This window comes from Mastomys coucha, unplaced genomic scaffold (assembly GCF_008632895.1).
Source record: "Mastomys coucha isolate ucsf_1 unplaced genomic scaffold, UCSF_Mcou_1 pScaffold8, whole genome shotgun sequence".
NCBI lineage: Eukaryota > Metazoa > Chordata > Mammalia > Rodentia > Muridae > Mastomys > Mastomys coucha.
The window spans coordinates 62941188-62950811 of NW_022196914.1; the positions used below are offsets into that span (position 1 = coordinate 62941188).

The following is a 9624-nucleotide window of genomic DNA, read 5'->3' on the forward strand; positions in this document are numbered from 1 at the left end:
ATTTGCTTCTTTTTGTTCTAGAGCTTTCAGATGTGCTGTCAAATTGCTGGTGTATTCTCTGTCCAGTTTCTTTTTGGAGGCACCTAAAGCTATTAGTTTTCCTCTTAGGACTGCTTTCATTGTGTCCCAAAAGTTTGGGTATGTTGTGGCTTCATTTTCATTAAACTCAAGAAAGTCTTAATTTCTTTCTTTATTTCTTCCTTGATCAAGTTATCATTGAGTAGAGTGTTGCTAGGCTTCCACACGTATGTGGGCATTCTATTGTTTATGTTGTTATTGAAGAGCAGCTTTAATCCATGGTGAACGGATAGGATACAAGGAATTATTTCAATCTTCTTGTATCTGTTGAGGCCTGATTTGTGACCAATTATATGGTCAGTTTTGGAGAAGGCACCATGAGGTGCTGAGAAGAAGGTATATCCTTTTGTTTTAGGATAAAAAGTTCTATAGATATCTGTTAAATCCATCTGTTTCATAACTTCTGTTAGTCTCACTGACTCACTAGTATTTTAAGTGGTTGTATGCATATATGCAAATATCCACTTTTAAATTTATATTCTTCAAAGCCTGAGTGCAGCAATTTAAAAGGGAGAATTAAACAGGCCACAGGTGCTCTTGACAATGACCAACCACCCATGTATATTTATGTTCATACTATACACCTTAATGTTAATCAGACTTCAAAATAATAGCACTTCTTAATGATTTTTCACACACATACCCAAAAAGTCACCATGCCAATGTGCTGTGTACAATCATCAGAGAAGAAATTTGCTGAGCAACCAGTTGCTAAAATGCATTCCTTGGAATGGCAGCAATTTTTACCAATGTCATCAGAGCTACCTGGCACAGTACTGTGACCTTTATTCATCCAGCTTAATGCATCTGTAGTCCTAATTCTCCTTATCTCCAATTACAATTCACTTTCACCTGAGGGCTATTTGTCAGTCTATAGAAAAGGAGTTAAATATTGAGCTAACAAATTGGAAACATGCACCGTGATGCACACCTCCATGGTCACTCAGAACTGTAGCCTCAGTGGGGAGCTGAGACTTTTTAAACTTACCACCTTGATTGGGAGCATCTCTAGGTGTGGCCAGCTCTGGCTCAGTTAGGGCAGACTATCAGTGCTCACTGTCTTCACTTAGCAAGAAGGCTTTAGGAAGTATCAAATGTACTTGTAAGGGGAAACTAGTAGGCTCCCTTCTGCTCTGAAACCTCCCAGCACAAATTATAGCTGCTGCCTGATGATAGCACTGAAACTGCTGTCTCTTCACTGAGGTCTCCCTTGTGGAATCCCTAGTGTTCCTTCCCACATCCATTCTCACCACAGAAATAAGTACTTTGACAAGCTAACCTCCAGCAAGGCTCTTCAGCTAGATCTGAGAGGTATAAGAGAAACAAACAGAGTGACTGAGGTGCCAGTGTAGATTAGAGGGTAAGCACAATGACACCCCTGTGCCAGGATGGCATCTTCTGTGAAATTTAAGGAAGAATTACAATATATTTGGGTCATATTTAATGACCTCCCTCCCCCAGCTCCTCCCATATCCACCTCTCTACACAGTTACCTCACTGCCCAGCAAATTTAGGTTTTGGGTTTTCCCCAACCCCCTTAGATTCCAGTTTTTATTGTCCAGCTGCTTTTGGAAGTAGAGCATACCTTGGAGTATAGTCACACTACTAGAGGTCACACCATTAAAGAAATCTAACTCTCCTGTCAGATATCAAATGCCAATAGTTGCTCATCTAATGATAGGATTTTGCCCTCTCCTTATTCCACGATGGTGGGACTTTGCGTTGCATGAGCTTGTGCAGGTTTTGTGCCTGCTGTCACAATTGTTGGGTTCATGAGTAACTGCCCTGTTGTGTCCAGAAATTACTGATTCCTTCAAGTTGACCATTGTTTCTAGTTCTTATAACCTATTTACCCCCCTCTTCTGGGATGATCTTAAGACTTGGAGAGAAGGGTGTACTGACTTACCTTCTAGAAATACAGATCCCTAAAATGTCCTTTGTTTCTGGCTCCACAAGAAGTACCCACTTCCTCACTACAGAAAAGTGCCAACCTTACCCCGGCAGTATCCCTCAAGCATTATGACAGTTATCACATCTCCCTTGGTAGATTTTCTGCTGAGGAACATCAAGTACAGATTCCAAAGCAACCTCTGTTCTGTGGAAAAGAGCTCCCACCAACTTTTTTTTCACTTTTTACTAGATATTTTCTTTATTTACATTTCAAATATTTCCCCTTTTCTGGTTTCTTTTCCAAAACCCCCTATCTCCTCCCCTCTCCCCCTGCTCACCAACCCATCAACTCCTGTTTCCTGGCCCTGGCATTCCTCTACACTGGGGCACAGAACCTTCATAGGACCAAGGGCCTCTCCTCCCATTGATGACCGACAAGGCCATCCTCTTCTTCATATGCAGCTGGAACCATGAGTCCTTCCATGTGTACTCTTTGGTTGGTGGTTTCACCCCTTGGGTGCTCTGGGGGTACTGGTTAGTTCATATTGTTGATCCTCCTATGGGGCTGCAAACTCCTTCAGCTCCTTGGGTCCTTTCTCTAACTCCTGCATTGAGGACCCTATGCTCAGTTCAATGGTTGGCTGAGAGCATACACCTCTGTATTTGTCAGACACCCACCATTTCTTAAGCTCTCACTTTCAACAAGCACCCTAGGATTCTCTCCTTCACTAATAAAGTAGGTATCATTATCATCACCCAATTAACAAATATGAAAAACTGAGTTCAAGGAAGAATTACATGCCAAAGTCAAGCTGCTGGTTTGGAAGAACGCTAGTAATGTAGTTGAATTGTCCCAGTTCCCATTTAAATGTGAAGGTAGTACTGATGGAAGTCAAGTTCTCCTGCTGTCCAGATAACCTGCTGGAAATTGGACATCATAGACCATATCTGCTGCTCAGATTATTTGATGGGAACTGGACATCAGGCAACTAACATGGTTGTACTGAAGGAAACAGTTATAGTTTTTCACTCTTGCTTCCCATTAGCAATCTAACAGTCCGGCTTTCCTTGGCTCTAATCCTCTGCCATTTTCAATAGCTAGTTTAATAGCATAAGTAATATGTCAGAGGTTGATCTCTAAGCCATCTCTCTACACCCTTCCTTTAAAACTGAGCCTTCTGAGATTTAGCCGAGCGCTTGGCCTAAGAAATTTCTTCCTGCAGTCTCTCTTGCTCCTTTATATCTAGGAGGAAGTGAGTGGAAGCACTGAGCACCAATTCCCAGGCCCTGGCAGGAGATTTTCTCACACCTTCTGTCTGCATTGCTTTGGGATAGCCTTCAGATCAGGAAGGGGTCATAGAATGTTGAGGATGAAGAGGCACAGCACTCCAAAGAGTAACAAGGCAAATTAAGAGGGAGCCGGAGTTCTTGAACCTCCGCCTGGATCCCCAGTCCCTTTGACTAGCTCCAATCCTTGGCTTCACAGTAGAAGGAAATACATTTTTTTCTCTAGTTTGAACTAGTCTTACCTCTTCTGCTTTGAAACAGCCAAGCCCAAATCCTAATTCATACAAAGGGAGCGAAGAGAATTTAGAAACAGAAGAAAGTAGGCAAATAAGAACAAGACAGTAAGTGGTGAAACCACCAACCAGCCAGGGGAGCAAGGGTCAGAGTCAGATTTTATGTGTTTGCTTGTTTTAAAGTGGTGGGAAATGCAAAGGAGGGGGGTGGAAACCAAAGCCAGGGAAGAAGAGAAACATCCACCCATCGTCTCTTCTATCAGGTCTCTGAGAAGGATGTGGATGGCAGAAGGAGAGAGGAATCCCCAGCTGTTCTCAGAGTCCTTAAAAGTCAAGCTTAGCCCTGTGCTAGAAGCTAAGCTGCCATTTACTCAAAGCAGGTTCTTGGAATTAACCATTGGTCCATGAGGGGCCTCCACACATGCAAAACCTCTGCCTAGATCAGAGCCAGTCTCTCCCCATGAAGAGGATGGGACCTTCACTGGCTACTCATTGTGGTTTCTAGCCTTCCACTTTCCTCACAAGGATAACAAACCACACATTGCCAACGTGTGCTGACTTCCAGTATCTTCTGGGAGGATAATCCTTTGAAGCATTCATTTCCAGAGTCCTCTGAACAGGACGTTGCCTGTTGTTTACACAAAAACAAATACAGCTACTAGGAATTAAGAAACCCATATGCTAATTACTCTTCCATGCAATACCTTCCCACAGCCAGCTCTTCTGTGAGTAAACACCAAGGCCTGCCTTCCAGGGCTTGGCAGAGCCCCAGTCCCACAGGAGTCCCACACACAGAGCTCTCAAGCTGGCTGTCAGGGCTCTGCAGCTAAACCGCACTTTACTGCTGCAATGATTGTTGATGTGGTGTTTTAGAAGTGACATACAGATCAATGGGGGAGTAAATTAGCCATGGTCAGTGAATAATGGGAAGTGGAGGTGGGGAGAGGGAAGGAGACAGAAGACCATTTGAATCACAAAATACCGAAAGTTAAAAGCCAGCAACTTAGGAAGAATAAATTCAAATATCTGATCCAAAGTTTCCAGCCTTCAATTGTCGTTAAGTATTTTACACTATTTAGTTTATTCTGGGTCTCATGTAGTCCAGGCTGGCCTCAGACTCCTCATAGCATGTGATGATGCTCAGCTTCTGACCCTCTCTCTCACTTCTATCTCTCAAATGCAGGGATTACCTGGATGAACCACCACTTTGTTTATGCAGGGGTGCTTGCAGTGTAGGCAAACACTCTACCAACTCTACATCCCCAACCCCTTGTAAGTCATCCTCAGAAGGAGCATTGGTCAGAGAACTCATTCTGTAGAGCTTCAGGAAAGTTAATCTGGGATTTTCATGAATTGTCCTTTCTTGTAAATTCTGGATCATTCTGAAGATGCTTACACATCAAACAAGCCCATCCCAGCTGTCCCCTACCACAATAATCAGCCATCTTTCTTGTTCTTAACAACTGTTCCTCTCCAGTGAGGTTACTTCTGGCCAGCTCATAGCTAGTTACCTAGGGATGACAATATTGTCTTTTTCCCTGCCTATTATTTAGCCTCAAGAATGGACACAAGTTTACAAGGACTAATGATAGTATGTGGAGGCATGGTTAAAGGAATGTACCAGTGGTTCTCAACCTTCAGTTCATGACCCTTTTGGGGGTAGAACAACCCTTTCATGGGGGCTACCTTAGACCATCAGAAGACACAGATAGGTACATTACAATTCATAACAGTAGCAAAATTACAAGTATGGAGTAGCAATGAAAATAATTTTATGTTTGGAGTCACCACAACATGAGAAACAGTATTAAAGGGTTGCAACACTAGGAAGGTTAAGAATCACTGGAATAGACAGAAAGAAAGTCAGCAGGCTACTCCTTAATAGCCACAGACCAGGCCCCTTCTCACATGAGAAGAATAGCTTATACATTATACCTCCAGGCCACCAAGTTACTGTGAATGAAAGAAAGGAGATCTTATTTTACTCTAATGGGAGTTTAGGGAGGTCAAGGTCCCTGAGCATCTCCATTAGAATTCAACTTCCTCCTTGTCTTTCATCATTGGTTGGAGATCCTGGGCAACATCACGTAGAGATGCAACTCTGGCCTAAAAAGGCTTATGTTCACATTGTGAGGCAAAGTCTTTTAGTGCCTCCTTGTCCTAGACCTGATTCGGCTTTATCTTGTGCACAATAATATATGGAATCAGTAATCAAAACCAGAGCTAAACAGAAACTGTATACAGTTTAGGGAGAACAACTCTCTCCCTCGATCCCCTTCCCTTTTATTCTGATTAAGGTGTCAGAAATATTAGGAAGGAGTAAAGCTTGGGAAAAAAATCACTAGGGGTTTCCTGAGAATCTATCAGTGCCCTCACCTCACATCAAATTCAAAATTAGAACAATCTCAACATGTAATGTAAGTACAACAGGAAGGATTTCAACTAAATTATCTTTTTTTTCCCCCTTGATGAGGATTTAGCTTCCTTTTCTTACCAAATTTTAAATTCAACTTCTTTCATAAAACACATTTTCAGGCTTCCCTGTGTGTTTCCATGTGCAGTCAGGTTACAGAGAAGCTCCATATTGGGTCTAGTGTCAGAACCCTCGGTGCCTCGTGAGGTGGCTAAGTCCAAGAGCCTTGCAAACATTAAGACTACCTCTGCTTAGAGATCTACCAAAGTTCCCACTTTCCACAGACAATGTCTATACCCTAACAGAATTCTACTGGAACATCCCTGAGTTCTTTTCTGGTTCTGGTTTTGGCTTTGAGTTTTTACTCAGCAAACAAGGTTTTGCTCCACCTGGATTCCTTTAGAACAAATCCCAGCTCCTTCATTCTGCTTGTCATCTCTACCTCCTCCAGTCATTAAAACTGGAGGCAAAAGGAAATCCAACAGTACTGAGCATCTCTAGTGGGTTAGACAGTGTACCCCTAAAATTCAAGACCTGCCCCAGGACCTCAGAATGTGAATTATGATCTCTCCAGATGTGATTAGTTAAAATGGTACCATATTTAAGTTGGCTGGATCCAATAACTGATCATTATATAAAGGAGAGGCAGATGAAGGGGCTGCTAGTGGAGGCAATGGTTGGAGTGACACAACCATAAGCCAAGGAATTCCAGTTCTTATTCTCAGGAATGGCTGATGCATAGAGAAAAGAATGAGGCAGACTGGGCCTAAGAACACGGAAGGAAGCCAGCCTTGTTGATGGCCTCAAGGTTGGGCTATGGCCACCTCAACAGTAAGAGTAGAATCTCTGCTCATTGAAACCACCCAGTTTATGCTGATTTGTTTTGATGGCCACAGGAAGCTAGCATATTCTTCAGTCAGGGTTTCAAATGTAAGAGCACAAATGAGCGAGAGCTCTCGTACGTATCTTGCAGTTCTCATGGAAAAGATGGAGGTATAACAAAATAAACGTCTTCTTCAGAATTCAATCAATTCAATGGGCAGGAGTGACAAACCAGAAATCTGTGAAAATGTCCATTGTAGGTATCACTTCACATAGGCAGCTGTCAAAATGCTTTTAACTGTCCCTTCAATCGCAGGGCCCTAACGCTATCGGAGACACTGTCAATTCTCAGACCAGCCTTTGTCTCTGCTTCCTCCTTCCATACGGTGGGCCCCTTGCTCTAATCCACAAAAGTATCTTTTCCTTCATATGTTTCCCAGCTTGAGAATGCACAAACTGAAGAATGCTTTTATCCCCCACCCCACCCCCATCCAGTTTGGACATGATGGATGGCGGTGTATTTCCTCACCGTACTAGAGAGCAGATCCAATCTGACTTAATTACAGCTGGAGCTCTGTAAACAGCCGCTCGTTACTGCCCGAGCCCTGCGGTTCTCCAAGAGAACACCACAAATGACAGGAAGCTGCGAGGGGAAAATAGTCCCGGCTGCCTGTGGCATGTTCCTTGTGAATACAGATACTTCCATTCATCAATGAGGACCTTTATAAAATCTAGGCTGCCAGCAGGAGGATGGTCTAGAAAAGCACAGCAGAGGTCTGTGGCTTCCGTGTTGTAATGCGGAGGTGGTCTCTGAGGGTGAATCTGAGATTCTCTGAGGAGCAGCCAGGCACTGAGAGGATTTGGGGGCCACCCCTGCCTCAACCACCCACCCATCATGACATGCAGGTGTCAGTGATTTCACCGCAAGGACTTACCTCCAAAGGGAGGGGGAAAAAAATTCCACCCAACAGTGCATGCTTTCACAAGATGAAGGATGCTACCCCACCATCTGAAAGACCAAAAGCTGTGGAAGAATGCAGAGTGCATAGAGAGCCCCTCCTTGTCCTCAGTGGACATAGGTGCGTCAAGAGCTGAGGGAGGCAGAAGGAACGGTACTCAGAGAAGAGCCCAGGATTACCTACTAATCCTCTGCACGGAAGTAGGTCCATTGGTGAAATGCAAACTCTGGTTCAATAGACCTGACAGGAGCTGGAATTCCACATCACAAAGGAGCTCATAGAGACCAGTATCACAGGCTCTAGAAGTCAGGAAGGAAGGGGATCGGTGATGGGGTATTTCGAGGAGAGTCCTGCCCAGGACTACTCAATGCCCAGGAGCCTATGTATGAGCCCTTGGCTTCCATGGAATCTTAGAACACAGCCAGAGACAAACTATGTTACACATTAGATGCTGCTTATCGTCAAAATGGGTAAAATGTTCCTGCTTAATAGAAACCCAGTACTCCAAAGTTCCATACCCCACTGCCTTTGTTTGGTACCTGAGATCCTTGGACACATTCATTTCACATGCCTGCCACTCTGAATCCTCTGACTCAGAAATCTTCATATCTTCTACCCCATTCAACAAAGCCAGTTCATTCCTAATATCTGTATGTTTTACATTTTATTTCCTGATTCCATGAATTAGTAAGACCTTATATCCTCTCTCAATGTCTGGCTAGTGGTGGGTACCTCAGGGCATCTAGGACTCATTCATTCAGGTCTATCACATTGTAATTCAGTGGCAGGATCCTTTGATTTTTAATGATGAATAATATATATAATATATGTAGATAATAGTACATACATAAATTATATATAATATATACAAATAACATCATGAATAATATACATGAATGTATACTTACACATATATCATCTTTTCTTTTTACATCAAAATATTTTATTTTTAAATTCTTTTCTTTGTTGAGAATTCCATACATGCACATGTGTTGTAATAAAACATACACTCCCATCCATTCCTCTCCAACTCCTCCCCAACCTCCCTATTACTTTTCCTCCCAAGTTAGCCACTGAACTCACCTTAGTATTGCCTGTATGTCCATGGATTTAGGAACATATCTTGAAGCATGAGTGGCCTCTTTAGGAAAACATCCCTGAATAAATGGATTCTTGATTCCCCAGCAGGCATCAATTGATAACAGTTCCTCAGCCAGGGATGGGATCCATGAGACCTTCCCCCTTCCATGCAGGGACTTAGGATCTCATAATGGTCCTGAGTAGGGACACCCAGTCACTGTGACCTCATGCATGCATCATTTCTGCCTTGTCTGGGAAATCTTCTTTCTTGTCTTTACTAAATCTCCTCATTCCCTCTTCAACAATAACCACTAAGACCTCTCTCTGTCTCTCTCTGTCTCTGTCTCTGTCTCTGTCTCTGTCTCTCTGTCTCTGTCTCTCTGTCTCTGTCTCTCTCTCTCTCTCTCTCTCTCTCTCTCTCTCTCTCTCTTTCTCTCTCACTATCCTGTGTGTGTATGTGTGTGTGTGTTATGTGTGTGTGTGTGTGTGTTGGGGGTATTAATGATGTCCTGTTTAGAGATGAGTACTTCACAATCTCTTTGCACATTGGCCTTTTATGAGTCTCAATGCTAATCACCAGCTACTGGAAAAAAAAAAGTTTCTCCGATGAAGGTTCAAATATTAACTAATTAATGAGTATAAGGGTAAAGTCTTTGGGGCAGTTCATTTCTATGTCAACTGTCTTTAATCATTTGTTAGTAGACACTCAAGTTGTTTCCATAACGTGGCTGTTGAAAAAAAAAAACCCACCATGAACATAAGAGTCAAAGCAGCACACCAATGTTTGATAATTTAATCCCCTTTGGTATGCCCCATGAGAGCAATTCCGGGGTTTTGTAAGAATTTTACTTTTAATTTCATT

General features: G+C 42.9%; 1 long non-coding RNA gene across 3 annotated transcripts in view; it reads right to left on the reverse strand.

Annotated features, from left to right (window-relative positions):
• Window positions 1–8925, reverse strand: part of LOC116083247 — a 186291-nt gene extending 177366 nt beyond the window's left edge. For all 3 annotated transcript variants that reach the window (XR_004115645.1, XR_004115644.1, XR_004115646.1), the window contains exon 1: window positions 8766–8925. This is a non-coding gene — a long non-coding RNA (uncharacterized LOC116083247). The remainder of the gene's footprint in view (window positions 1–8765) is intronic.
• Between the last annotated feature and the right edge of the window lie 699 nt (window positions 8926–9624).